At 44.3% G+C, this 27500-nt stretch overlaps 1 protein-coding gene across 7 annotated transcripts in view; it reads left to right on the top strand.

Moving 5' to 3' along the window:
* Positions 1–27500, top strand: part of krz (beta-arrestin protein kurtz) — a 125139-nt gene that overhangs the window by 19909 nt on the left and 77730 nt on the right. The window contains exon 2 of one of the 7 annotated variants that reach the window (XM_086542403.1): positions 27246–27280. The exons of the other annotated variants lie outside the window; for them this stretch is intronic. The gene's annotated coding sequence lies outside the window, so the exon portion shown is untranslated. The remainder of the gene's footprint in view (positions 1–27245; positions 27281–27500) is intronic. 7 annotated transcript variants of the gene reach the window in all.

Here is a 27500-nt window from a genome sequence, read left to right as displayed (position 1 = left end):
GTGTGTGTAGATATTATTTATATTTAGATAAAGATATATTATATATATATGTATTACAATATAAATTATATATTGTTAGGTGTGTGTGTGTGTGTTGGTTGTGAGTATGAGAGAGGCTATAGTCCTGATGAGGATTGATTACAGGCTGATTGTGGTTGATGATGTTATATATATTGGTAAATATATATATATATATATAATATATATATATATTTTAACATACATACATATATATATATTTGATTATTCACTGCACATCACTCACACACACACAACATATTTCATATATGATATAGATTATATAGATTTATATTTGTGTGTGGGTGTGGGTGTGGGGGGGTGTATTTATTTTTGGCTGTATATTTGTGTTTGTGGTGGTTATGTTATGTTTTTATTGGGTATATTTTGAGGTATTGATAGTATGTATTTTTTATTTAGTTTATAGATTGAGAGATATTTGTATATAGTTAAGATTATATATACATAGATAGTATATTTTAGTGTTGATACAGAGATTTATATATTTAGATAGATATATATATTTATATAGATTTTATATGTTAGGTTTGTGAGAGTCATGTTATATATACATAAATAGTTAATTTTTATTTATATATATTAGATATTATATATGTTTATTTTATATATGTTATATATATATAGTATTTGTATAGATATATATAAATACGATTAGATTTATATAGATTATATATATTTATTATATATATATATTTATATATAAGTATATATATATATATTGTATATATACATGAATATTTTATATATATATATATTATATATATAATATATTTATTTATATATATATTTATATATTATATATTCATACATTGTTATATTATAGATTATATATATATATATATATATATATATATAATATATATATATATTTAATGTATATATATATATATTGTATATATACATCTTAATTATATATCATATATATTTATATTATTATATATATATATTTATATATATTATAATGTAATATTATATATATATTGTATATATATATATACTGTTCTTATATATATATATGTATATATATCAATCATATTATATTTATATATATATATATATATATATATATATATATTATATTATATATACATATACATGAGTTTTTTTACTGGGGATTCTTCTTTGATATCAGATTTTATTTATTATTATGCAGCTTTTACCCTGTGATGAACTTGGTTGTTACATACATATCAGCTTATCTGTAGCCTTTAATGTCAGAGAGTTTACTAATTATGAGTTTAATTGGACCAAGGGGGAATGAGCCTGGAGACTTGGAGATTAGTGCTTTCATGATCATACCATTAAAGTAGTTTTGACTGTCTTCAATCTAGGTCGTTGATTAAAATTAATGAAAATGACTTTTTGTGGAATATAGAATGAATTTTGTTTCATTTTCAAGCGAAAGTAGTAATTAGTATATCTTGAAGAAAGTATAAACCATTTTTTTTATCTTGACATCTGAATTTTACATTACATCCACACATAACAGAACGGTTTTTATTTTTTTTTCTTAAACATACTTATATTTTCACTGTTTGTGTCAATTTCATTTAAACCAAAAATACTGCTGGAAGAAATCTCCAGTATGATAATTGTTACATGTAGATTGGATAAATTTCAAAGTTACTTCATGCATGTTACTTTGTGTACCTGCTTATGTGGAGACATTACAGTTTGGATATACTCACACTTTATAATTTTGTTGATATTGCTCACACCTGTCTGTATCTCTCCCTCCCTCTCCCTCTCTCTCTCTCTCTCTCTCTCTCTCTCTCTCTCTCTCTCTCTCTCTCTCTCTCTCTCTCTCTCTCTCTCTCTCTCTCTCTCTCTCTCTCTCCCCTCCCTCCCTCCCTCCCTCTCTCTCCCCTCCCTCCCCTCCCCATTTCCCTCTCCCTCTCCCTCTTTCTCTTTCCCTTGCTCCCTCACATCCCCCTCTTATGACGACGGACCCCATAACTAGGAAAATTTTCCTGTTAGATGACGTCACCACACCTACCCTCCTCATCTCCCATTCCCTCCCAATCATTTCTCCTCCTCCTCCTCCTCCTCCTACTCCTCCTCTCCTCTAATCCTTCTTCTCTCCTCTCTCTTTCTCTCCCCTCTCTCTCCTCTCTCTCTCTCTCTCTTCTCTCTCTCCTCTCTCTTCTCTCTCTCTCTCTCCTCTCTCTTCTCTCTCCTCTCTCTCTTCTCTCCTCTCTTTTCTTCTCTTTTCTCTCTCTCCTCTCTTTTCTCTCTCTCCTCTCTCTTCTCTCTCTCCTCTCTCTTCTCTCTCTCCTCTTTCTTCTCTCTCTCCTCTCTCTTCTCTCTCTCCTCTCTTTTCTTCTCTTTTCTCTCCTCTCTTTTCTTCTCTTTTCTCTCTCTCCTCTCTTTTCTCTCTCTCCTCTCTTTTCTCTCTCTTCTCTCTCTCCTCTCTCTCCTCTTTCTTCTCTCTCTCCTCTCTCTCTCTCCTCTCTCTCTCTCTCCTCTCTCTCTCTCTCTCCCCTCCTCCTCTCCTCTCCCCCCTCTCCTCCCCTCTCCCCCCTCTCCTCACCTCTCCCCCCCCTCCTCACCTCTTCCCCATCTCCTCACCTCTTCCCCATCTCCTCACCTCTTCCCCATCTCCTCACCTCTTCCCCATCTCCTCACCTCTTCCCCATCTCCTCACCTCTTCCCCATCTCCTCACCTCTTCCCTATCTCCTCACCTCTTCCCCATCTCCTCACCTCTTCCCCATCTCCTCACCTCTTCCCCATCTCCTCACCTCTTCCCCATCTCCTCACCTCTTCCCCTCCTCCTCACCTCTTCCCCTCCTCCTCACCTCTTCCCCATCTCCTCACCTCTTCCCCATCTCCTCACCTCTTCCCCATCTCCTCACCTCTTCCCTATCTCCTCACCTCTTCCCCATCTCCTCACCTCTTCCCTATCTCCTCACCTCTTCCCCATCTCCTCACCTCTTCCCTATATCCTCACCTCTTCCCTATATCCTCACCTCTTCCCTATATCCTCACCTCTTCCCTATATCCTCACCTCTTCCCTATATCCTCACCTCTTCCCTATATCCTCACCTCTTCCCTATATCCTCACCTCTTCCCTATATCCTCACCTCTTCCCTATATCCTCACCTCTTCCCTATATCCTCACCTCTTCCCTATATCCTCACCTCTTCCCTATATCCTCACCTCTTCCCTATCTCCTCACCTCTTCCCCATCTCCTCACCTCTTCCCTATATCCTCACCTCTTCCCTATATCCTCACCTCTTCCCTATATCCTCACCTCTTCCCCATCTCCTCACCTCTTCCCTATATCCTCACCTCTTCCCTATCTCCTCACCTCTTCCCTATCTCCTCACCTCTTCCCTATATCCTCACCTCTTCCCCATCTCCTCACCTCTCCCCCCACTCCTCACCTCTTCCCCCTCTCCTCACCTCTCCCCTACATCCTCACCTCTTCCCCATCTCCTCACCTCTTCCCTATCTCCTCACCTCTTCCCCATATCCTCACCTCTTCCCTATATCCTCACCTCTTCCCTATATCCTCACCTCTTCCCCATCTCCTCACCTCTTCCCTATCTCCTCACCTCTTCCCTATATCCTCACCTCTTCCCCATCTCCTCACCTCTTCCCCATCTCCTCACCTCTTCCCCATCTCCTCACCTCTTCCCCATCTCCTCACCTCTTCCCCTCCTCCTCACCTCTTCCCCATCTCCTCACCTCTTCCCCATCTCCTCACCTCTTCCCCATCTCCTCACCTCTTCCCCATCTCCTCACCTCTTCCCCATCTCCTCACCTCTTCCCCATCTCCTCACCTCTTCCCCATCTCCTCACCTCTTCCCCATCTCCTCACCTCTTCCCCATCTCCTCACCTCTTCCCTATCTCCTCACCTCTTCCCTATATCCTCACCTCTTCCCTATATCCTCACCTCTTCCCCATCTCCTCACCTCTTCCCTATCTCCTCACCTCTTCCCTATATCCTCACCTCTTCCCTATATCCTCACCTCTTCCCTATCTCCTCACCTCTTCCCTATATCCTCACCTCTTCCCTATATCCTCACCTCTTCCCCATCTCCTCACCTCTTCCCCATCTCCTCACCTCTTCCCTATCTCCTCACCTCTTCCCTATATCCTCACCTCTTCCCTATATCCTCACCTCTTCCCCATCTCCTCACCTCTTCCCTATCTCCTCACCTCTTCCCCATCTCCTCACCTCTTCCCCATCTCCTCACCTCTTCCCCATCTCCTCACCTCTTCCCTATCTCCTCACCTCTTCCCTATATCCTCACCTCTTCCCTATATCCTCACCTCTTCCCCATCTCCTCACCTCTTCCCTATCTCCTCACCTCTTCCCTATATCCTCACCTCTTCCCTATATCCTCACCTCTTCCCTATCTCCTCACCTCTTCCCTATATCCTCACCTCTTCCCTATCTCCTCACCTCTTCCCTATCTCCTCACCTCTTCCCCATCTCCTCACCTCTTCCCTATATCCTCACCTCTTCCCTATATCCTCACCTCTTCCCTATATCCTCACCTCTTCCCTATATCCTCACCTCTTCCCTATCTCCTCACCTCTTCAGAAGGCAAGCAAGCACCGACGGCAGGGCTACTGAATCACAGCGGCACAAAGAACATTCAGTTCTTAGGGAATGAAGTGGACTCAGTTCCTTTTTTTTTCCCCGGCAAAGTGTGATGAATTACGAGGTCGTTAATCATCGTCGTATCACCGTCGACAGTACAGGCGTATTCACCGTTATCGCGTGGTCGTTGAGTGTGCTTCGGACAAGAGATTCAATCAGATAGTGCGAATAGCAGTATTGTTTGTTTGTTCGTTTGCTTTTTTAGTAACGATTCTTCTGTTTACACGATAAATACCGGAAATGTTAATTTGATAGCAAACGTGTTGTATGTAGATCGTGGTAATTTGATCACACTTTAATATCATTTGGTAATGCATTGGCGGGTGCTATGAAATTCGCTGTCAACGATGGGCTAGAAACGACAGGCGTGGAAGTAAAGGAAACTTTTTTTTTGTTCACGTGGAACGATTAGTAGATCGAAGGCCAACAACGGTCACAGACAGGGAGCGTTTGAGTCAGAACATGGCGGGATAGAGAGAACGGTCGATTAGAATTGAAGCCACTCGGCGTATGCAAGACGGGCTACAAATACACTCTGTAGCAAGTGGCAGAAAAGGAATAGGGAGAGAAATAAAGTAAGAAAGAAGGGGGAGAGGGAGAATAGTAGAGCACCTGTAGGCAGGAAATCGAGCATGAGATTTTGGATATGTGAAAAATGGAGATTCAATGCGTTAATGCCGGGGCTTTGTGTGGTTATCCATTGGGATATTTATTATTAATAGTCTGTAAGTTTAATGCTTGGCTCAGCAATGTTTTCTGTTGTTGCGTGACAGGCATGTGACTTGAATGATATCGGGTGGCTTGCGTCGAGGAGACAGCTGTGTGGCATTGTCGGTATTCCTCGCGAAGCCCGAAAGGAGGAAACGGAAAGACTTGAGAGGGGAAGGGAGCGAATGATCCGCGAAAGAGCACCTGTGAAGAAACCCTTTTGTTTATTGATTAGGTCGCTTGTTTATCTTGAGATTATTAGTTACAATATTATTTATGTTCGGCCTGGCAGTAAACATGCCACGGCTGTTTACTATTTCGGCATTTGAAACTTGTGATATTTGATATTTACTCGGCGAATTCGATGCAGAGTCTCGTGCAAGAAATATTACCAATCTGCCTGATATCAACCCGAGCCTCATACCAATTCTCATCCATGACCACTTTTACGACCGTATGCTCCCGTTCGCTCTCCTATTGTCTCTCATGAAACCTCTGTTTTCGCGTCCATCTTCATTCTCATAACATAGCCACCTGTTTTGTTTTCTAATGGCCAGCAACCCACCTGCACCCACGCCCGCCGTCGTGCCTCGACTCACCTACCTGACCTCCCCTTATCCAGTGTCTGCAAGGACTCGACTGACTGTCATCACCCATCCCTCAATTCCGCCAGTCTGGCATCGAATGGACCTCTGATGATTGGCGCTCTGTCCTCTCGGCGGCACTGCGCTCCACCTAAAGACCATGATTTTTTTTGTATGAGTCACACAATCCACAGTTCTGGAAAGGCATAAAACGTGTTCAACTCGATGGTCGCGCCCGCCGTCAAATCGCGACATATTTCGAAAACTTGGTCAGAAGGAGCATAAAGTCTCGGGAATCTTTGGCGGAGGTCCAGAAGAGAGTTTGAGAGAGAGAGAGAGTTTGAGAGAGAGAGAGAGAGAAAATAAGAGAGAGAGAGAGAGAGAGAGAGAGAGAGAGAGAGAGAGAGAGAGAGAGGAGGGGGGAGAGGGGGAGAGGGGCGAATGTGTTTGTCCCGACGGAAGTAACGAGGCAACGACTCCTTCCTTGAACGAGGATCGCATCTCCGCCTGTTTGAATTTCTTTTATAACCTTTCGGTCGTAATTTGGGAGTAGAAACGTGGGCGGTATTCTGTTAAAGAGATTATTGCTTGATGTAATTGTGCACCCCACCTCCCACCCCCTCTCTCCTTTCCTTTCTTTCCTTTCCTTTCCTTTCCTTTCCTTTCTCTCTCCTTATTCTCCCCTTTCCCTATCTCCGTCTTTCAAACCCAGTTCTTTCTATCTCTCTCGTTCCTTCATTTTCTAAATATAGCCACGTACCCCTCACCACACCTCAGCCTCACTCCTGCTCTTGAGTACAGTGTCAAGTGTCAAGGCGGAACACGATCCAGGCCGCGCTCAAGCGCTGGCCTGGCCCTCTGCCATGACCCTCTGCCATGACCCTCGCTCATCTAGGAGACGGCCTGAATCAGAAGAGGAAAAAAAGTTAGTGGGAAATGCATGGCGAAATTGTCTCATCTTCCTGCGTTAGAAAACTTTAAAAGAGGGATTGAAGATGACCCCGGGAAGGTTACATCGAACGGAGAACTTTATGAGGTCGTTAAAGTGCAGATTCATTAATTCCAAATAACCTTACAGGCGCGATATGTTTTCCTTATTTCTCTATTTTCCTGTAGCCCTTACTGGGGCTTTCCACTGTTTCCACGCCGTGATACATCCATGCTTTTTGTCTGCTCATGGTTGGTAGTATGAAAGAGCCTGTTAATTGCAAAAGTTTCCCACTGTTATCCCTGTCGCGGCGAATTTTAATTCGCGTTAGTCAGTATTAGGCCTTTTTCATAGCCGCGGAAGCCCCTGAAAGTGCATTCGTTCATGGCGAGCGAGAAAACCAAATATGCAACAAGATGGGCGAGGATAGAGGGCCAAAGGGTGCTTGTAACCTGTCGGCGTGGCTAGGGGTAGAGTAGTGCCCCTCCCCCTGCGTGAGTCATGCAGGGTGTACGACTGTACGGGTTGAGAGGGTAAGGCTTAGGGTGGTCCATGCGCAGGCTCTCGCGGCAAAGGTTGTGTTGATATTGGAGCTTGTTGACTTATTAGGCCTAGCAGTAAAAATTCCTTTTGGGAGTAAGATATGCGTTCTTGGAGAGCGATTTTTCACATCTAAATGTTTTCCCTTGGTTATTGTTGTGCTTGCTCCACTGCGCCTGTCCGCGTTTTCGACCGGGCGTAGTCGAATGTTTTAAAGCAGGAAAGGCGAACAGGCTGGAGGCGAATGACTGCTGGTTGTTTCATGTGTAGTGGCTGGAGTGTTTTATCAGCAAAGGAAATATTTTAGACATGAGGTCCTGCTTTCTGCCTTGAGTGCGTGGGGGGAGTCCTGTAGGTTTTAGGGATCCCACACACAGCTCGATATTGTTACCGCCTCAAACACTATGCGATGCAGCGACTCCTCGTTTTCATTCCTCTCTTCCACGCTTGTCTCTCTGATTTGTTAAACGCTAGACCTCTTTTATTTCTTCCTGCTCTCGATCGTTTCTCTTTTACATCTGTTTCCCTCCCATTTCCTTTTCTCCGCTATTCCCCTCTCCACGCAAGCCACATTTCCAATATGTTTCAAACCCCCGTCACCCCCCCCCCCACCCCCCAAAAAAAAAATTATGTACACACGCTCGTCCTCCTTTACCACGTGTTTGTGCGCCTCACATCTTCCTCCTCGGCCGCCACTCCCTTTACGCCCCGTGTTTCTGTCCCCTCGCGTCGCGCATCCCCTCCTGCCTCCAGTTCGACCACGAGGGAACGGGGTGAGGGAAGCCTAAGGAGTGTAAGTCTTGTCTTATTACCATTTCTTTTTTAATCACTCGAGATCGTAGTTAACGCGTGTTGTTTGTACACAGTAGAAAGGGTGTGTCTTATGTAATGTGTGCGACATGTACCAGTAAGTATATGTGCGTCAGTGGTATATTCAGGGTGTTATAGTGACACTGGTAATTCGAGAGAATACCATATTGACAGTGGCATAGCATAGAAGCCCATGGTTCAATAAGATAAATGATAAGGGAAGATGGGAGCGGGGCCCCTTCTCGTTGCACGGCTGCAACTCACCCGTAATACAATCACATTACCTACCTGATAGCCTTCATTTGCATATTCATTGCCGAGAGGGTGCATAAGCAGCGTGTATGTTACAGCTGAAGATTTTCCCGTGGAGGAGCGAGGGCGGCCGGTGCAGGCAAGCGGTTCAATAAAGTTGCTTGTTGGCTGCCTGGCGCTGCTCATCCGGAGGTGATGCTTCCCGGATACACTTCCCTGCTGCGTGGCGTTGCTTGCTTGCGTGCATGCAACGTGCGCGCGCGCGTATGCCTGAACTGTGCCTATATTTATATACATATACATATATATATATATATATATATATATATATATATATATATATATATATACATACATATATATACTGTATATATATATGTATATTAATGTATATATGGATATAAATGTATATATGTATGTATACATGTATATATATGTATATATATGGATATATATGGATATATATATATACATATGGATATATATATACATATGTATATATATATACATATATATATGTATATATGTATATATGTGTGTATATATATACATATATATGTATATATATACATATATATAATATATATAATATATATATATATGTATATATATAATATGTTATATATATATATATATATATATATATTTATATATATATATATATATGTATATATATATATATATTCATATACCTTGATATATATACATATACATATACATATATATATATACATATATATACATATATATGCATATATATATATGTGTATATATATGTATATGTATATATATGTATATATATGTATATACATATATATATGTGTGTGTATGTACGTGTGTATATATATATAAATATAAATATATATATATATATATATATATTTATTTATTTATATATACATATACATATACATATACATATACACACACACACATATATATATATATATCTATATATCTATCTATCTTTATATATATATATATATATATATATATATATATATATATGCGTGTGTGTATGTGAATTTTTGTGTGGGCGTGTGCGTGTGCGCGCGCGCATGTGTGTTAGTATGAGTAAATGATCTGAAACGGAGAAAAGGGACAGGTGAGCGAATTCTATGTTTATGGTTTTTAGCCAATGTTTCGGGACTGACGTAGCAGCGCAAGGCGCGATGATACTGTACGACCTCCCCCATTGCATTTAATTAAAAGATGGAAATTAAGAGTGATTGCTGTAAGTACATGGAAATGTAGATGGCAAATGACACGGTTTTCGAAGAGAGCGTACAAACGCACCAAAGCCCAAGCGTCCATTTCGTCACCTTGTCACCGCATCTTCGCGTTTCCTGTAGTGCCATTACCTCCTTTAAGACGGGAGCGACGCGTCCTCCCCAATCTCCCCTTCTCCATTATCGTGGGGCAAATGGGAGGGAGGCAGAGGGATAAAAGGGATCTTTTCTAGCACCAGAGACCTCACGCAGAGAGAATCTTGACAGGTAGTATGTGAAAGGCCTTTCTTCTCCACCTGGCCGCGTTCTCTCTTGCAACCGTCGCCCTTTGTGTACCCAGGCGTACCTGCTACTCACTCACTCATACACACCCACACGCCTCGGCCTTGGCCTTAACAGCTTGCGCGACTGTTCTTATTACTGGGTATTTTACTATATATGTGAAATATATACATGTACACACACACACACACACACACACACACACACACACACACACACACACACACACACACACACACACACACACACACACACACACACACACACATGTATGTATGTATGTATGTATGTTTCATTAAACAGCAGCTCGAACTAAATTCCGTTTCTGAAAATCGTTTCATCGTGTGACCGGGGCATGAAATCTCCACGTAAAAGAAAATGACTCAACTGTCACATCCTGATTACCTGTGGCAGATGAGCCGCATCTCTAAGAGAAGTGTTTCTAATGCTTGGCACTGAGCAGTTTCCCTAGTGTGCAACCTGGCAGCTGCCATGCCTTTCCCGGTGCTTAGTGTTTAAGTCAGCAAGCAACACCCGGTACTTGGAATCTAGCATGACGTCTGACACGCACCACTTAATTTTGGCATCTGGCCCGTAACACATGGTGGCACCCGGGTCAGGTAACTCGAACCTGGAGACGCTGCCTCACAAGGCACGCGATGCCTGCCGGATGCAACTCGGGTCCGGTCACTTATAATTGACATCCAACACTAGGTGTTCAATAGCCTGAATTTATATGGACTTGACGCTGAATCGCCAGGTTAACACGGGGCCTCGGGGTGCTGCAGAATAATCTACCTGCACGCTAGGATGCAAGGAGATGTATTCTCTTAATCCAAACCTCAGTTGCGTGCATGGACTTGCATATTTGTCGTTCTATTTTGTATTTTCCCTGTCATGGTGAACTGCATCACTGACATTATTTCGAAAATATTGATGCACAGCATAAGGTACAAACACCTGCAAGGGACGCTCTTTTTACGTATACGAGCCTGTAATTACCAACACGTGTGGCCGGGATGTTTAAATTATATATTATGTTAAAGTGCAATTGAATAATTCCTGTGTACCTGAATATGATTAAATATGCAAGAACAAATCAGAACTGGCTAAATATATTTCTCAACGTTGTGAAATTGTGTTAGTTAGGAATATATATGAAATGAAGAATATACAGGTGTCCATGCAGATGTTCGTCATACGTGCCAGAGAGAAAGAGAAAGAGAAAGGGGAGAGGATGGTAGGTGGATAGGACGGGCGTAGGCTAAGTGCCTGAGCTTCCTGTAGCTTGGGTCGCTCGCAATGAAGAGTGATGTCTTCTGGCCGGCATAATACTCGACCTCACGTACCACACACAGTTGTACAGTTATACGTACAAGTGTATATATATGTCTGTGTGTGAGTGTATAATAAGTAAGAACCATAATTTCTAATTATTGTCACATTGATATAGAATTATGTTTTCATTGTTTATACATACTTTACGTATATAATGATTTTCTTTGTGCTTGTGTGTATATGTTTATATGTGGGTTTATGAGTGTGATTATTAAATACATGTGTGTATATATACATAGAAAAACGCTCGTGTATACATTGCGACTACTCTTAAAACCATATATTGGTCCAGAATAACCCTAGTGCGTGAATACAAGGTAAGGATATCCGAGGTGCGCACGGGGAAAGAAAGACCAATAAAGCTGTACAGTTTCCAAGACAACGGCTTGTCGTGAACAGATGGCCTCGTGTTTTTTTTTTTCAAGACAGAATCACATCACGGCCGAGAAGAAACAGGAAATTAGAAGGTACGTGCAGAGCGCCTCTAATGCAATATAGTCGGTCCGTAAACAAGATCGAGCAGTACCGCTTGATACAATCACGCACATTCGTCCCGATTTGCGGTTTTGACCACGACAGTTCTTCAAATCTCCGCCTCAAACAATCTTTTCAAACACCACATTTTGCCCATAACAGGATACCTCCGGCTGGTGTAGTGTTATGGGCGAGCGGTGCAAACATTGATCGTGTGTTGGCAGCTCTATCATTGCAACCACCTGCTCCATCACTACTCATATTGCGTGCTGAGCATTATTGCCTAGTGCACGGTGAACACCATCCGTTTACGATTCAGGGACATTTTTATGATCATTTTATATTATTTTACTTTTTCGTCATGAGGATGACTACCGTTGTGCATGATCCTCCTCGTTTTCATAAATGTCCGGTGTTTCAACGGGAAATATATTGCCTGGTATACGAGACATATCATATCCTTTTGAGGAACGAAATGAAGACTGGTGTGAGAATTCCGATTTTCTTTTTTACTTACCTACCTACCTACATATTTATTTATACTCTCGAGCTCTCTTTGCTCTGTGTTCGTTTGAACCACTGCGAATAAATGTAATATTTGTCATGGTAAAAGAAGTATTCGTTTCGCACTTATACCCTTATCAGTTGATTAAGTTTTCCATTCTGAACGACCTGTGTGCTTGGCTAGGCTCTTTCAGTCCACCAGTTTGAGTGGGTTTTTGAATAAAAGATTTATGCCCACGCTCATGTTCGCTTGCGGGTTACTTGCTTAATACGCAATAGATTTATTCACAAAGGATCTTTTCGGGTGCACTACAGTCATCATTTTATCAGTGTTCCTTTCAATTTGAATAACACATTCAGAAAAGACTAACGATTATATCGTGATTTTGTTGTCATTAATAGATTATAACAATAGTTGATATTGTAGTACCTAGCCTGTCTCCTGATCTTTTGTTAGCGGGATGGGGCGAGTTGCCATATTTAATGCATAGTTTATTGCAATGCAGGATATTTGGGATAGAGGAAGGACTCGCTCGCGCTCGTAGATTTTTTTCGAATGGAAATTCCTAGAACTGGTACATCCAGCGAGCCTTTAAATTTTACGTAGTGAGGATAGCGTCGCGCGCGGAGAGGCTAATTCGAACGGTACAGCTTTGCACAGTATATGTTATTCTTTTGTATACGAATAAAGTGTAGCAACATTGCAACGGATTCAGAAGCATGCGAGATGCTCGTTATTTGATATCGTAATTAATGGAATAAAGCAGACGAGGGCAACAGAAAAGAGGACCAGCTTAGCTTATTTTCTTATTTTGATGCATTTTATATTTATTTATTTATTTATTTATTTTTTTTTTCGCATCCTTCTTCATAGTGCATATTAAGAGCTTGTTAATCAGATGTGCTCGGGTTACTTGTAATATATTTGCAATTTGCAGTACTTTAGGCGTGAATGCACCGTCCGCTCATGCCTAGCTGAATATGCACATTGCAATTCTCGCTTTACGCAATGCATGCAATCGATAGGGTTCGTTTGACCCAGGTGTTCGCTGTATTGAAAGGATCGAGAGAGGGACTCGCAGTGTATTGTTGGATTAACTGGGGAAACGTATAGTATGAGCCGTTTAGTCGGGCTGGCGTGATTGGTTTGTTTTGGGGATTGTACGAAAGCCCAGCCCAAATACCGCGGATGTGAATGAACGACTTTGTTTTGTCGTCAGCGAGCCGGGATGCGATGGATGGCGAGGACGAAAACGAGATGTTAATGATTGTCACAACGATCCCGTGGCTTTGGTTTGCGTCAGATGATGAAAGAATGCGGCAGTGATGATGGCGCGACTTGTAAATGACACTCACAGTGTAAGGAAAGCGCTCAGCGAATAACATATATGGCAGAGCGTTTTCCCCTTTTTGCATTGTTTGAATCCCAGGCGAGGAGGGGGGTCTTATGTGTTTGTTAAGAGGGGTGGAGCGGATGAGGGGGGGGGGGCTGAAGCGCGTACAAACAACAGACGTTTGGTGGATAGAAAGGTTTTCCCGAATGTCAGCAATTACACTTGCGTGATTTATGGCACGCTGGCATTGGTCCTCGTATCCTGCTTCATGATCCGCATTGCACCGGAAGTGGAGGCGTGCGTGATCACATCGATTTTGCTGCAGGTTAATTAAGAATCTGTATAGGGTGTGAGGCGAGGAGGAGGAGGAAGAGGAGGTAGTGGTAGTGGTGGCGGCGGCAGAGGTGGCGCAGACGGTGGCGTCAGAAGTGGCGACGAGGGCTTCTCTTGGACAAGAGTTTTATGCGACTTACGGCGGTAAAAAATACGACAGGACTGATAATGGGTTGCTGCGACCAGAGGCAGGAGTCGCCACCACTGCGAAGACTCGTGTGGGGGAAGGGAGGGGGTGGAAAAGGGAAAGGAGGTGTGTCTGTTTGAGGTACGACCTGGACGCAGTCTTGTATTTTAATCGCATTTCGTTTGCCTTTGCTTGTTTTCGGTGGGTCAGGTGTCGTGTACGAAAATACACATGCTTGTCCCATCGTATAAACATGCTCTAGCTTATTGCTTTGTGTTAGATGAATGCATGGAGAAGAATAAGAGAGATTGTGAGGGAATTTGCAGGCATCGAAAGAGAACGATATAAAGTAACGCTAAAGAATGACGTAGAGAGTGAAAAGTGTGCGTCGGTTGGTGCGATCTCGAATGTTTGGGAGGCAGAGTGAAGTGTTTAGTACCCAAATGTTTCAAGTGTGAGTGAGCGCTAGGGAGTTCATGTGTTGTAATCTTATTGAAGGCGTCAGTTATTCTTCGAGCTCGGTATAACCGTAATGGACACGGTAGCTGAGAAATGTCGCAGCTGAGGGTGCTGACCTCAGACAACACCTCATCAAAGAACTTTATTTTTAGGAATAATGAGGGCCGAATGCATAACGTATGACCGAAGAGGGTTAGTGGTGTCAGTCAATCGGACGCGACGAGGATTGTTGGGGGCACTGAAGAGCGAACTGTCGATCAATATGACAGCAAGAGGAACGCTCTTCACGATCACTTCCTAAAGGAGGATTGGACGAAGACCGTAGGAGTCCGTTTGTAGGATTCTTCGCGGTGTTCTTTCGCTTTGGTCTGCACCCTACCTCCCTTGCTCGGCCTCCAGCCACCCCCGTTGTTGCCTCCCTCCTACTCCAGAGTTCGGCTTGGTCCTCGGAGATTAAATGTCAGACGCGAGTGTGGAACAGTGGCGTCATCCAGAGATGTGCTACGTTACTTTAGCTAGTTACTACCACTCGAGATGCTGCGTCGTCCTCTAGGGGCCCTCGTACGTAAGGGGCGATGAAGGGGGAGGGGGATGTGAGGAGAGCGGAGGGAATGGGATCAATCATCGGTCTCCCTCTGGTGACATTGTTCTGCTTTGTGGCGTCTTCAATTGTCCGGTCGCTGAGGATGAGACACATACACACCCTTCTTTCACAATAGTCCACGCAAGTATCCACATTCACTTTCCTGTTCACATTCACATCACATAACACGTACGCGCCTTTCTCCCTCCACCTTTTCTCTCTTTCCACCCTGTCACCCTTGCTGCCTTTACCTCTTCATTCGTTCTTCCGGTCCTTATCTCACTTTCTTTCTCTTCCTGTCACATCCCTTTCTGCGTCCTCTCCCTCTTTACATCCGTTTCCCTCGTCCAGTCCTATGTGAGCGACTTCAAAATATATACCATTTTCGAAACGACCCACATTATGTTAGGGGAAGAGTAGAACCCAAAGAGAAAGTGATTGCGATTGGGGAAAATATGGAAGAAGAGTAGGATAATAATAATAATAATAATAATAATAATAATAGTAGTGATAATAATGATAATAAGAAAATAGTTACGCGAATCAATTGGTTGGGAGTAAGAGTGCTCATCCCTGTAATGCTTGAAGCCACGTTGAGCAGACGTTTAGGCAGCGGTGATGGCGTTATGCAGAAACGGGGGCATAGGCAAGAGAATGAAGAGGGAGATGGAATGTGGCAATCGAGTTCGGGTACAATGTATGTGGCTAGAAGGGGAGACGGGAGTTAAAGCATCACTGGATCGGTCTCTTAGGCTGAGAGAAAGGATGCCAGGTTGTGTTAGGGAAATGAAGGGGTGATGCTAGTGTGTGTTAGATGAATAAAGGACTAGAGATGTTTAGAGATGTGAGTAAAGAAGAAAAGAAAATATTAGTAAATGCGCTGGATGGGAAAAAGGAGGACTGAATGGAATCGAAGAAAAGGGTAAGCGAGCAGTATGAGCCGCAGGTGAGAGGAATGGCATGAGACTGAGCAAGATGAGTCTAGAGTGAGAGTGAGTTGGAGGAGTTGAGGATGAGTGTGTGGCGAAGCGATTGCGTCGGGTTGCGGCTGGTCCCCGAACCATAGTTGCCAACTTCCTCTCTGTCGGTGAGGCGACAAGGGAGGCTGACGGAGGAAGGGAAGGGGTGTGTGGGGAAGGGGACAGTGCTTCGGGAGGGTGTTCCAACAGCAGAAAGAAGAGTGGATATAATAGGCTGTTTTCTTTTCGTTGGTGGCGCGTGCGCCTCCAGGAATGGGGATTCATTGCGAAGAGAAAGATGACACGTTGGTTCAATTTATTGATTCATCATCATCATTATAATCATTTGAATGGTATAAAGAATCAGGGTTTGTTTGTTTTTGTTTTTTGCGTTTTGGTGTGAAAGATTTTGAGATGTGTATAGAGGATATTGAGTCATATGACAGGAAGGATTAATTAACGTAACCAGATTGATTACTGTCGCTCATGATAACGAAGTGGACCCATATTCCCCCAAAGGAGAAACCACCATTTGTGTTTATTTGCATAAATAAAGATGGTACATGGAGGTGGGAAGTACACCAAAGTTTATTTGTCAGAAGGGTTTAAGGTTCACAGGATGTATGTGGAGCTAAGCTGTCGACGTGAACATAAATAGAACCGAGATAACAGCATGAAGTGCATTGATTGCCGCAGAAAGTGGCAGCAGGAGGTGGAGGAGGTGGAACAGGTCGAGTTAAGAGGCACTTCGATTAAGCAGCGGCCGCGATAAGGGGACGAGAGACCGCACGTAATGCTGGCTATGGCATTAACCGCGCTTCCTTTTCCACTTATTCCCTGTTCTCCGGGCATGGAATTCTCCTCTTTCCATCTCCTATCCAGACGGTCCACTTTTACGTTTGCTTCACCGTGCGTTGCCTTTTCGCTCTCTCGGTCTACGTGTTTATCCGTTTATCTATTTTGTTTCCTGCGCTCCAGACGCTGTGTCTCTACCCTCCCCCTCCTCCATCTTCAACTGCCGCCATCATTCTGTCTGTCCCTTCATCTTTTCCCTCGCTTTTACCTTCGGGAGGAGGGTAGAAAAGGAAAGTGTAGTGCTTTTAGATTGATTGATGATTGTTTTGGTGTTGGAGTTGGAAGAACAATCATAACTCCATGTCGACACGCAGCACAACTCGCGTGTTATGCACAAACATAACTCTGTATTCAGTGTGAGATGAGAATAACATAGCGAGCAGGAGGATGTTCTGAGATAAGACGACAGGGAGGGGTTGGTGTATGATGGGGGGTGGGGGGGTAGATAGTGAAACTTATGGAGAAAAGCAAAATATAATTGGAACTGTGGAGTTTGGACTAGCGTAATACCCGCTTGGAAAGTTTTTGTTTTGTAATGACAAGTCGCAGTGTGCCCTGCAAAGTCATGACAAAAGATAGCGAAGTCGGCATTACAGTGTGCTGTTCTTTAATTAATTAACTATAACATGTAAGTAATACAAACCTAGTCGTAATGGCTATGCAGGATGTTTATATAAAAAAAAAGAATCTGGGCTATTATGCACATACTGAATAAAAATACTCTGAAGCTTAGTGTTGCGAAAGAGAGTCCTCCATTGGAACTGTTGTTGTGCAAGCTGTTACGTCAACATTTAACAACGCATCATTCGATCCAGCTCATGTAAGTCTCCCACTACCCGACGGCTTGCGTAAACCATCTATCTACACGAAGGCAAAACTCGGACTGCGATCATCGGGTTGCAGCGAGAATCCGGGGCTGGTTTCATCCCTTTCCGTCAGGGTTACTCGGCGTAGAGGTCGTTTTCGCGTTCAGCTTCCCCTATTTGTTTTTCGCTCTTGCAATTCCCACTGGGACCAACGGAAGATTGCGGGAGGAATCGCGTCGGAACTCAAGAGTCGGGGATATCAAATCCATGGAGGATCAGGTGTTACTTGAGGTGCGGCCGTAGGAGGAGGATTGGTATTATGCAGAGAATTGCGTCGAACAGGACGGAAGTGCGAAAATATGCTACATATATAGATAATTATCTCTTGTTTCGTAAAGGGCCAATAATTTGGAGAAACTATCGTTTTTTTAGTGAATGAAATCAATGTTTTGGCCTCATTTTGAGAGTGCTACTTTTCCTCTTCAGCACCCTCCTCTCTATCCTCCTCCAAAAATTTTCCAAGGTGCTCAGTGTTTGACTTCGGCTTTTCAACACCACTTCTCCCATGAGCCGGGGATCACAAGGAGATAACTCAGGGTGTGCCTCCCCCCTCCTTTCTCCAGCCCCATGGTCCGTGCAGGTTTTGTCCCTGCGGATCTTAGATAACAATAAAAGCAGGCGCATATTGTGTTAAGTGAACAGGCAAACAAAGCGTAGTAAGCGCCACAAGACAATGGAGAGTTTGCTTCCTCTTGTTTTGTTTAAGTAGCTTTTTGTTTTCTGGTAAACGTTTAGAAATTATGGCATTGGGTGAAGGAAGGAGTTAGGAAGGAGGAGGCAGGGTGACCCCGGCTCCGCTCGAGGGCATCGGAAATGCCTTAGCTTCCAGAAGCGTTTAAGAGGGCGAGAGAGGACACCTTAGAAAAGTTCGGTCGCGTAGGCTGACGTACAGATGACGGGACTCGTGGGTGGGCGTGGCGATGTCAGTCACCCACACTCGTATCTGAACGTCGGCTTACTGAGCGAAGGTAGTAGGGTGGGGGTTAAGAGAGGGAGGTTCCGGAACAGCTTGGAAAAGGTCAGTTGGCGATGGAGGTTGCAATATGCAAGGAGCCCGAAAGAGTGAACGAGAGAAAATCTTTGCAAAGGCAAAACGCGCCGCTAGAATATTTCGTACTGATGTGATATAAGTCGGGGGGCTCATTTTTAGAAGGAGATATAGAATATAAATAAAAGAGCGAAGCATTAGAGAAGAAAGTTCAAAATTTCCAGGCGAGCAAACAAGTAGGGAATCGGGAAGAGATTTGCAGTCGTCTTTTTTTTTTTCGTTGGAAGGAAAGCCCGTCAGGGTCCGTCTGTGGGCAGCCATGGGCGAGAGAGGGAGGAGTTCACGCCATGACGCGTTGAGGGCGGGGCAGGTGCAGGGTTGGCCGGTGGGCGGCGGGCGGGTGTTGGAGCCAGGGGTGTCGGGTGGGCAAGCGGGCGGCCGGGTGTTAATAAATGTCAAGGGTGACGGCTGTGCCAGTGTGTGTTTGCACGTTGCTTGCCATTAGCAAGGTCCACCATAGGATCACTGCTTCCACCCCGCCCCTTCTGGTGCTCCCTTCCCCTCCCCCCAAAAAAAAGAATTAGGTGCCAGGAACGATCTGTGGGAGACTTGCATTTCTTGGGTACGGATGAAAGATTCTGTGGCTGGGGCTCGTCACACCCAGACGTGGAATATTGATCAGCCGCAATTTGCATTAAGTGCCGGTATGCGAGACGGACATTGCGGTGGCCCTCGGTCGACGACGTGCACTTGGAAGGCGCGAGCGAGGGATCTCGCGCCTCCCACGGGACGCGGTTGGGCGTCGCTCTTTGCGTGCACGCACACACACACACATACATACATACATACATACATACATACATACATACATACATACATACATACACAAAGTCACGCGCGTACGTAGGTTCATACGCAGGTTCACTCACTCACTCTCATTCACACAATATATCCCTCTCTCCCTTCTTCCTCTTCACTCCTCGTCCATCCTCCTCCTTTCCCCCTTCTCCCTCCCTCCTTACTTTCCCCCTTCCCTTCTCTGTTTCTGTTTTCTTTTCTCGCTCACACATCCGCTCGGAATTTAAAAGAAAATCTCGATCCCGGCCCAGTTTTCATCAGCAGAGACGACACCTTGGGCATGTTGCTTCATCAAGTGCGCTTCACTGCTGCTTAGGTAGTGGCGGCGACGTGGAATAATTCGTTGTAGTAAAGGAGTAGAGGAATGAGTGTGAGTCGAGTGTGTGAGAGTGCGAGAGAGAAAGTGTGAGTGTTAAAATTGAATGAGAGGGTGAGAGAGTGAGTGGGTGAGAGAGTGAGTGGGTGAGAGAGTGAGTGGGTCAGGGAGTGATTCGGTCAGAGAGTGATTCGGTCAGAGAGTGATTCGGTCAGAGAGTGATTCGGTCAGAGAGTGAATGGGCCAGAGAGTGAATGGGTCAGAGAGTGAATGGGTCAGAGAGTGAGTGGGCCAGAGAGTGAGTGGGCCAGAGAGTGAATGGGCCAGAGAGTGAACGGGCCAGAGAGTGAACGGGCCAGAGAGTGAACGGGCCAGAGAGTGAGTGGGCCAGAGAGTGAATGGGCCAGAGAGTGAATGGGTCAGAGTGAGTGGGCCAGAGAGTGAGTGGGCCAGAGAGTGAACGGGCCAGAGAGTGAACGGGCCAGAGAGTGAATGGGTCAGAGAGTGAGTGGGCCAGAGAGTGAATGGGCCAGAGAGTGAACGGGCCAGAGAGTGAATGGGCCAGAGAGTGAGTGGGTCAGAGAGTGAGTGGGTGAGAGTGTGAGTGGGTCAGAGAGTGAAACGGTAAGAGTGTGAGTGGGTCAGAGAGTGAGTGGGTGAGAGTGTGAGTGGGTCAGAGAGTGAAACGGTAAGAGTGTGAGTGGGTCAGAGAGTGAAACGATAAGAGTGTGAGTGGGTCAGAGAGTAAGTGGGTGAGAGTGTGAGTGGGTCAGAGAGCAAGAGGGCGAGAGAGCGAGAGGGCGAGAGAAATAGGAAAGGACCGGCCGCTGTGAGGCAGTAACGCTCGTTATGGCTATGTGAGACGACCGCACTATGAGCAGGAGGGGGTAGGGGATATGATTTCAGTATGAGATTGCGGTTTCGTACAGAGAGGTGAGGCGTAGGCCATTCGAATCTGTTATGAGATGTAATTATGTTTCTGTGGGATGAAGTGAAGTGCTGGTGTGAATGAATAGAAGGGAAAGTGGCAAGGGGATAGAGGAGGAGACAGAGGAGGATAATTGTGGAAGTATAAGGATGTAGTGTGCGCATCATATCGAAGACTAATTGAAGGTAATATGATGGGATTAGTTTGGAGGTATGTTTAGTTTTTTGAGTGTGAAACTGTGTGAGGGACTGACGCAGGTGGGAGACTTGAGCGCGATGGATGCATAAGAACGGCCTGTGAGTCACTGCTACTCACCGTGCACAGCCACTCTCGCAAGGCTCTATTGATCCTTGGTAGTTACATACGGAAATAATTGCTTAGTGTCGCACGTAACGCCATGCATATGTTCATTTTATTTTTCAGTTTGTCTCGCTGAAATATAAGTACAATTTACCCGCACGCGGGCATACTGTATACACACATGGTCGTGCGCACACAGACGCACACATTGTCAGTGGACATAGGTGCGTACGTATACACTAATTTATTTATTTGGTCGCACTTACTCAATTACTCATTCACCTTCTTTCTAATTCACTTACTCACTCACCAACATGGTTAGAGTTGACACGATTTTATTCATACTTCCTTACCCCTAGCTTCATAAGATGTTCAAAATTTCATGCTCGATCCAGCGTGCATACTTGCCACTCGTAGATCCTTTTGCAGATGAATGTGATAGCGTCAGGCTTAGGCATGTGTCAGCAAAGTCCCACTCGTTGCGAGCTCTGAATGGGTTGCATATTCAGGGTTTGATTGACTTTAAAGAAGGGCTCGGCTTCTTAGTCATTTAAAAGAGGCCAGATTAAAATTATATCTAATTCCTGGTGCTTTCATATTCAATTTCTCCTCTTGTTCGGATCCTGTTAAGTCACAGAGGTTTACTTGCGCCGATACGGTCTGTAATTTTGCGCGATTGGCGCTTTTATTGTCTTGCGAAAAATCGTGTTACATATCTGCATGTTGGAGTGAACCAGGACTAACAAGGAGGATTTATCTTGAGTTGAAGGGGTGTGCCATTCCTTTGCAATACCCGGAGGGTGAAATAAAGATCCTTATTGGTTACTTTGTTTATTTATTTATTTATTTATTTATTTATTTATTTATATCTTGGTTGTAGGCAGCCGGTTGGCATGTGCTCTCGCAGGTCGTCGCGGAGTAGTATTGTTTACAGCAGGTTTTCGATCGAGTTACAAATTATCAGACAAGTTATCTCAGCGGATCCGATGGTTGTTGCTCTTGAGAACTTGTTTTTTTCTGCATTTTTTTCTCCTTCATGTCTTATCTTTTTACATTTTATTTTTTCACAATCGTAGGGTTCGATCTTTTTCTTGCTGATGGAGCTATGTTGTCAACGATTTTCTTATGAAGTTGTTGTTGCCATAATTTCTCATAATTGTTATCAAGATAATACGTTTGGGACTCCATACCCTCATCCTTGCAGTTATTAATTTCTGATCTACCTACCGTATTCCTTTATTTGATTTTTGTTTATTATCAAATTCTTTGTGTGTGTGTGTGTGTGTGTGTGTGTGTGTGTGTGTGTGTGTGTGTGTGTGTGTGTGTTATATAGACCTATACGTGCTTCTTAGAACTCCATTGTGTAATGAGCCCCAATTAATTTTTATTTTGTGTTCAAAGTAGGTTATCCTCAAGGATTTTTTCTCTTGGGATTTTAAAAGTTTTTTCTCTCTTTTTCGTCTTCAGATTTTGTTTTTGTAACCGTTCCGTTAGTGGGCCTCAAGCCTCGAGTCTGCTCTTTGCCATCGCTGTAACGTAAACCTTGCTAATACCATTGTGAACGGTGCCGAGGTTTCCGAGGTCGGGGCGAGACGTGATGCTCGGGATCTGGTGTTTCTCTCGAGTCGTAGTTTTATTTAATTTTGTTTTTAACATTTGGTTTTATTTGACTCTGAGGAGTTTCATTTGTTTGTTGTCGTTAGTTATACACTTTTTTTTAGGTTTAATTACTATTTTCAGCTATATGTTTTTATCAAGATGTATTTTGATTTGTTTGTGGATTATTTCTTAGCGTTGCTTGTTTCTCTTTATGTGTGTGTGTGTGTGTTTTTTTTTTTTTTTTTTTTAGTATTTGCTTCATTGATATTCCGAAGAGCTTTTACCTGCGTTTTTTAATCCAGTATCACAAAACAAGAAATGGAGCTGTCTTTACCTCTCATCCATCATCTCTGCAACCTCCGTCAGTTTCACGCTCCTTGCTCGTTCTATTATCACTTTTCTTTTGCTGCTGTTCTTGATCCGTTTGGATTGGCGGTCGTAGCGTGTGGCAATTTTCATACACTGTGTTTATTGACTTTTTTGACGTGCTCTGTATTGGTTAATGTAATTATTTCTTTAATGTGTTTTTTTTTGCCAAGTTTTTTTTTTCTTTCTTTCTTTTTTTTTACCTCTCCTCTCATATCGTCTTTTATTCATGCGTGGCTGTCATTCATTGCTATAATCACTGTCCTGATCCGTGGCTATCTGGTGTGACATCTAGGAAGTGGCCGCTCCCCTCTGCACCTGGGATTGCTGAATGCATGGCAAATCTGTAGAACTGTTTGCTGTGATTTCTTCCAATGTTTTTGCTGGACATTTGATTTTCGATAATCGTATTTTTTAGGGAGCTAATTCATGTGCATTTATTTGGCACATTAATTCTCTCCTCTCTCTCCTCTCTCTCCTCCCTCTCTCTCTATCTCTCTCTCTCTATCTCTCTCTCTCTCTCTCTCTCTCTCTCTCTCTAGCTCTCTTTCTTTCTCTCACTCTTTTCTCTCTCTCTTTCTCTCCCTCTTTTCTCTCTCTCTCTCTCTCTCTCTCTCTCTCTCTCTCTCTCTCTCTCTCTCTCTCTCTCTCTCTCTCCCTTCTCACTTCTCTCTTCTCTCTTCTCTCTATTCCCTTTTTCTCTTTCTCTCTCTCTCTCCCTCCCTCCCTCCCTCCCCCTCTCTCTCTCTCTCTCTCTCTCTCTCTCTCTCTCTCTCTCTCTCTCTCTCCTCTCTCTCTCTCTCTCTCTCTCTCTCTCTCTCTCTCTCTCTCTCTCTCTCTCTCTCTCTCTCTCTCTCTCTCTCTCTCTCTCTCTCTCTCTCTCTCTCTCTCTCTCTCTCTCTCTCTCTCTCTCTCTCTCTCTCTCTCTCTCTCTCTCTCTCTCTCTCTCTCTCTCTCTCTCTCTCTCTTTCATCCTTTTGAGATGTACGTAATCACTTTTCTCAATAAACTCGTCAAAAGTCTCTTTCTCTCTCTCTCTTTCTCACTCTCTCTTTCTCACTCTCTCTTTCTCACTCTCTCTTTCGCTCTCTCTCTCTCTCTCTCTCTCTCTCTCTCTCTCCCTCCCTCCCTCCCTCCTTCCCTCCTCCCTCCCTCCCTCCCTCCTTCCTTCCTCCCTCCCTCCCTCCCTCCCTCCCTCCCTCCCTCCCTCCCTCCCTCCTCTTCTCTCTCCCTCTCTCTTCTGTCTCTCTCTCTCTCTCTCTCTCTCTCTCTCTCTCTCTCTCTCTCTCTCTCTCTCTCTCTCTCTCTCTCTCTCTCTCTCTCTCTCTCTCTCTCTCTCTCTCTCTCTCTCTCCCTCCTCTCTCCTTCTCTCCTTCTCTCCTTCTTTCCTTCTCTTACTCTCTCCCTCCATCTCCCTCTCTCCTCCTCCTCTTCCTCCTCCCTTTCCTTCTTCTCCTTCCTCTCCTTCTTTTCCTTATCCTCCTGCTTTTACTTCTTCCTTTTCTTCTTTTCCTTATCGTCCTCCTCCTCCATCTTCTATGCCTTCTTTTTTTCTCCTCCTTTTCATTCTTCTCCCTCTTCCTCCAATAAGTGTGTGTGTGTTCGTCTTATTCTCGTAAGCTGACACTCTCCCCCGCGGCTCGAATTTAATGGTGTTGTCGTGTACAGTTAATCAGCTTATTGATCCCCTGCCATGCTGTCAGTCCGGGTCGTCGCGATCCCTTTTGGCCGTGTTTTCGAAAGGGCCAGGAAATCTTCGGCCTCCTGCCCTCGCCCTGAGTTTTTTTTTTTTAGGTGGGGGGTAGGGGCTGGTGACAGCGTTGGCGCTCTTAATTTTATCAATTACATTATCATTGCAGATTAACGTGAAATGATTTTTTTTTTTTTTTTCGTTTGAGAGGGGAGTATGTGAGTGTGTGTGTATGTGTGTGTAGTGTGTATATCTACGTTTTAGGTGTATTTAGTTGGATAGATGGTGTATTAAACCTTATCTGATTCTAATTAATATAGTGATGCGGGAACTCTGCGTTACTAGGGGACCGGGGTTAAGTTGGTGCCTCTTTATTACCTAGAGAGCGAGAGCAAGAGCAAGAGCAAGAACGAGCTGGGATGAGCGAGAGAGGGCAAGCTTGTGTTGCACAGATTCAAGCTTCTCTATTCGCAGCCGAATAGAATGAATAATCTGCGTGTGAATTGAGAGAGGATGAAAAGAGCCCTTCCCGCAGTGATGTCTTGTTTTTTCTTTCTTTAATTATTTTTTTAATGTTGAGAAAACTCCGCTTCGCTTCGCCTGCTCCTGCTCGGTTCTCACGCGCTGGGGCCAGTGATGCCGCCCTCCATTTTTTATCTTTCTGTAAATGTTGATACGCGAACGAATGCGATTACTTACAGACCCTTCTCACAGATGTTCACACAGACTCTTTTAATAGTTCTCCTCTCCTCTCCTCTCCTCTCTTCTCCTCTCCTCTATCCATCTCACCTCCATTTCATGTCCTTTATAGTCTTTTCTCTACTGATCCACTCCCATGCAAGCAGTCAAGAGTTAGTGTGTTTAAAACGTCACCTGTGTGGGAATGAGTGTGGCTATGGGTAACAGCCTTTTTTTCTCCAGTCCTTATGCAGCGTCGTGGGTGGCGTGGCGGGTGCACCCTGTCTGATGCCAAGCCGAAGTGGCCACTTCTGATGGCACTAATAGCATCATACTCTCGGCAACAGATCCTGCCTTTTTTGCTCTCTCTCTCTCTCTCTCTCTCTCTCTCTCTCTCTCTCTCTCTCTCTCTCTCTCTCTCTCTCTCTCTCTCTCTCTCTCTCTCTCTCTCTCTCTCTCTCTCTCTCTCTCTCTCTCTCTCTCTCTCTCTCCATTATTTTTGCCTTTCCTTTCTCACTCGTTTCACTGCTTTGCCTCTCCTTCCGCTCTTCACTCTCTCCTCTTTCCTCTCTCCGTCTCTTCGTCTTTTGCATCCTCCTCCCCCCATCCTATCGTCCCGGACGAGTAGCGATGACCCGGATGTGGTCACATGAGTAGTGGCGTAGCAAACAATTCCCCATTGAGCGTCGGCAAGGGGGATAGTGATGCCATTGAGTCCTGCCACTGATGGGCGAGGGCAACTGGGCGATGAGCCGGCTCGACAGGTCGGACTCACGTGGGCGTTCTTATCGGCGGGCGAGTTATCAACGGCGGATCGATCGGCGGGTCGTCGCAGAGCCTCTCGTCCGGCGAGGGAAGACGACGGTGCCCTCACTTTGCCTGGGCTTCTTCGCCCGGGCCTCTTCGGGCGGTATCGCCGTCCTTGTCGCTATCACGTCGTGGGAATCTTCGGTTAACAGCTTTAATTTTGATTGAAGATTCATTAGCGAGAAATATTAATCTTGCTGCTAACAGGCTCCAAATGGCACTGATTAGAGCTTTGCAGTGATTAGCGCTCGTTAATGAGACCCAGATCTTCGGCTCCGAGTGAATATCAAGGGATTCATAGCTGAGAACTCATTAACTGTACTTGACTCACATCTCCGTGTAGTGAATACACTTATCTATCTACCTGTCTCTCTCTACATATTCTCTCTCTCTCTCTCTCTCTCTCTCTCTCTCTCTCTCTCTCTCTCTCTCTCTCTCTCTCTCTCTCTCTCTCTCTCTCTCTCTCTCTCTCTCTCTCTCTCTTCTTTCTCTCTTTCTCTCTTCTTTCTCCTCTTCTTCTCTCCGTTCTTTTCTTCTTCTCTCTTTCTTTCTTTCTCTCTTCTCTCTTCTCTTTCTCTCTCTCTTTCTCTCTCTCTCTCTCTCACCCACATTCTCTCTCTCTCTCCTCTTCTCTCCTCTCTCTCGTCTCTTTCTCTCTCCTCTCCTCTCTTCTCTCCGTCTCTCTCTCTCTCTCTCTCTCTCTCTCTCTCTCTCTCTCTCTCTCTCTCTCTCTCTCTCTCTCTCTCTCTCTCTCTCTCTCTCTCTCTCTCTCTCTCTCTCTCTCTCTCTCTCTCTCTCTCTCTCTCTCTCTCTCGATGGTAATATGCTAGTCTATCTCCTTTAATAATAAATTAAAAGGTTTATATCTTCATGTAACCGAATTGCTTCTCTCTTTACAGGTACGTGGAAGGGATATTCATGAGTAGACGTGAAGGTAAGTTATACGACGAAATATGTTCGCAAGCGATTGGTTTGTGTGTTAGAGAGTATTTATATATGTAAGCGCATAAGGGTGTAGATGTGTGTGTGTGTGTGTGTGTGTGTGTGTGTGTGTGTGTATTGCGTAAGTTGGATTTTTTATGAACCGGCAGTAACATTTGATTAGCATTATGATAAACACAAAGGATTTTGCTTTCTGTTGGTATCATGATACG

The sequence above is a fragment of the Penaeus japonicus genome, unplaced genomic scaffold, assembly GCF_977035675.1.
Source record: "Penaeus japonicus unplaced genomic scaffold, GWHDUDI00000001_assembly GWHDUDI00000012, whole genome shotgun sequence".
Classification (NCBI taxonomy): Eukaryota; Metazoa; Arthropoda; class Malacostraca; order Decapoda; family Penaeidae; genus Penaeus; species Penaeus japonicus.
This window is presented reverse-complemented; position numbering and strand designations above follow the sequence as displayed.